General features: G+C 57.4%; 1 long non-coding RNA gene across 1 annotated transcript; it reads right to left on the reverse strand.

Moving 5' to 3' along the window:
- Positions 1 to 406: 406 nt before the first annotated feature.
- On the reverse strand, positions 407 to 2,090 carry LOC135307253 (uncharacterized). The gene is made up of 3 exons (XR_010367963.1): positions 1,860 to 2,090; positions 1,235 to 1,400; positions 407 to 704 (listed from the first exon to the last, which is right to left on the reverse strand). It is a non-coding gene; the product is annotated as an uncharacterized LOC135307253 (long non-coding RNA).
- Between the last annotated feature and the right edge of the window lie 936 nt (positions 2,091 to 3,026).

Here is a 3,026-nt window from a genome sequence, read left to right on the forward strand (position 1 = left end):
TCCCTTCCCTTCCCTTCCTTCTGGCCCTGGCTGAGAGCAGCAGACCCTGTGCAGCACCCTGCATTGGTGATGGCCCATCAATTAGGTCCTATCAAGTGTGTGTTAATTAGGGAGGAGCTTTTTGTTTTGCCTGCTGACATTGCTGGTCAGGCTGTGTCCCTGGAGATACTCTTGATGGCTTCCCTCATTTCCTGGGCATGGCACTGGAGGAGGTCTGGGCCCAAATGATCCCACGGAAGGAAATGTCCCTCAGCCCAGGGACGCTCAGCATGGGCTGCCCCATCCCCTCGGGGCCCCACCGCTGGTCGCAGCAGCCCCTGCCTGGCTCCTGCCTGCCCACACCATGCCCATCCCCAGCTGCCCCTGGGCACGGAGCTCAGCCAGTGCTGGTACCAGGTGGCCTTTGCTGCTACTGCCATCAGAGACTGGGGTGACAGCTCCATCTCTTTATTGAAAGGGAAGAGGTGATTTTGGAAGCTCTCCAAGAGTGCTAACTTGAGCACTTCTAAATCCTGTTCTAGGGCTGCCCACCTTCAGCCCTGCATGGAGTGCTGGGCCTGTCGCCTCCAAGCACCACAGGGGTTGGAGGGGCAAATATACACTCATCAGACTCATAATCAGACTCAGAACTGCTGCTGTAGCTCTTTTGGCTGTAGAGGTCTCGTGACCAGCCACCAGCTTTCAGCTTTTCTTCAAGGTGGTGCCTGTGAAGAGAGGAGGTGGCTGAGGCCCCAGCTGCCAGTGGCACACAGGGAACCTCGTGCACAGCAGGGCCCAGAGCTGGCAAGGCTCCCCAGCACGGCTGGAGCTGCTGGCACAGCTGGGCCCAGCTGGACAGCTGCCCCTCAAGGCCCCGGCCAGCAGGGCACGGCTCTGGGCAGGGTCCCTGGCCAAGAGCGGGCCCCAGAGCGCCTCTGCCTTTCAAGGGCAACCTCGGCCCTGCTCTTTCTCCTTCCCACCTCCCTCTGCCTCTGCCCCGTACCCCTGGGGCTGCTCCTGGCCCGGCAGCCTCAGTGGAAGCCAGCTCTGGCTGCTGCCCCAGAGGGCTCCCCAGGACAAGGCCCAGCAATTAAGAGGCCAATGGAAGCACTGGGCAGCAGCAGAACCCTCAGCAGAGTTCTTTGGAAAATCATGGACTGGCCACAACTCCACTGCAGACTCTCTGGGAATGTTCCCTGACTATGAGCAGCCTTTAAAGGAAGCTGTTTGAGGTGAAGAATCGCAAAACACTCACCATTTTCTCGTCCAGCAATACCAGATTCCTGCCCAGCACATCATCAGGCACAGTGCCGCACCAGCCACAATGGCCATCAACTTAATCAAACAAGGTGTTCCCCAGCAGAAAACTCTTCTCATGCTTTTCCAGATGATGTCAGAATGTGTTGAGGTGCTGGCTGCATCTGTGGGAGCAATGGGGAGCGTGAGCCCGTGCTGAGCTGCACTGCTGAGCTGGCAGCACTGTGGTTACGGGCAGGACGTTCTCACTCCCTGTTTCCCCCAGAGCTGGGGCCTGCAGGCACCTTGCTGCCCCTTGGCACAGGCCTGCTCAGTACCCAAACCCCCTGAGCCTGCATGCCATAATTCCTCTGTGCTGTGCCCTTCTGCTCCAGGCAACACTTGTCAAAGACATGGATAAGGAGAATGGCCAGGGTTTTGGAGCTGCTCCAGGGCCCTCTCTCCTGCACAGAGCAGCCCCTCCAGATGTGCACAGAGACTGGGAAATTGCAGGGGATCTTAGGGTGTGCATGGCCTGTGGTGCATGGATGCCTTCCCGCTGTGCCGGGCATGGCGTGTCCACATGTGCAGCCAATGCCCCCAGCTGCTGAGTCCCAGGGGAAGCATGAGGGAAATGAACCCACCACGCTGGCTGTCCACATCACTCAGGAGTTTTTTCAGATATTTGGATTCCTCCAGGGATGTACAAGCTCCTGTAGGTTTCTTCTTCCTTCTTGGAGGACCTTAAGAGTAATATTTCCGTTTCCCAGGAATGGATCCCACAAAACGAGGGCTCAGCCTGTGGGGTCAGCAGGAACAAACTACTCACCCCTGTGATGGGAGCTGGGCTTGCATGCAACATCCACCAAAGGACCTGGGAAAGTCCTCCCTGCAGACACACCTGTAACTCAACAGCCACAGAAGCTTCTGCCATCTCTGCTGATCTGCACGGGCACCACTGAGCCGCAGCAGCGGTGAGGGGATCGTGCAGGGCGAGGGCACACACGTGCATGGTTCTGTGCTGGCACCTGCAGCGATGCCCCCCTGGCCCAGCTTTGGGCTCTGAGCTGGCAGCTCTCCCAGGGGAAAGGACTTGACCTACCCTCAGCATTGCCCAGAGGCTCAGTAATGGACATGAGCTGGGAAGCTGCACCACCTTCACCAGCAGGTTCAGCTGCAAAGAAAGGCAGGACAGAAGAGCTCCTGTGGCACTGCAGGAGATCCTCAGGCTGCCCACAAGGCTCAGCCCCGGGGCACAGCCCTGGGCCTGGCCCCTTCCCTCTCTGCTCCTCTCTGTGACTGCACAGAGCACACAGAAGGACACACTGGCATTGCACACAGGAGGAAGATGGACAGCTAAATGCTCCTTCCTCCCACTGACAGTGATCCAGTGGGATCCCTCAGGGCTCCAGAAGGGAACAGGGCAAAGTTTTTAGAATCTTTCCACTCTGACTTAACCTTAACAAAAATGGCCCATGAGTGAGCTTTATCCACATGGACACTGATTATTCTGCCAGTAAAAACGGAAATGCAGAACTTGCCTCCAGCATTCTCCAAGCCATTCAAAGTGTCATTAACCAGGACTTCCAAGTCATGTAAGTCGTGATCCAAATCTAGAAGGGGGCAAACACCAGAACCACTTCTGTGTGTGCTGGGATCCCCTTCTGCCTCAGGGAACCGGGCACTGCAAGGGCGTCGGGTAAGGCTGTGGAAGCCGGATGTGAATGGACATGGCCAAAGGTGCACAGGGGCCTGGGGAGCTCTGAACTGGCTCTGGTCACTCTCCACCCTCTTTCCCTGCCCTGTGTAAG

This window comes from Passer domesticus, chromosome 9, assembly GCF_036417665.1.
Source record: "Passer domesticus isolate bPasDom1 chromosome 9, bPasDom1.hap1, whole genome shotgun sequence".
Taxonomy (NCBI): domain Eukaryota; kingdom Metazoa; phylum Chordata; class Aves; order Passeriformes; family Passeridae; genus Passer; species Passer domesticus.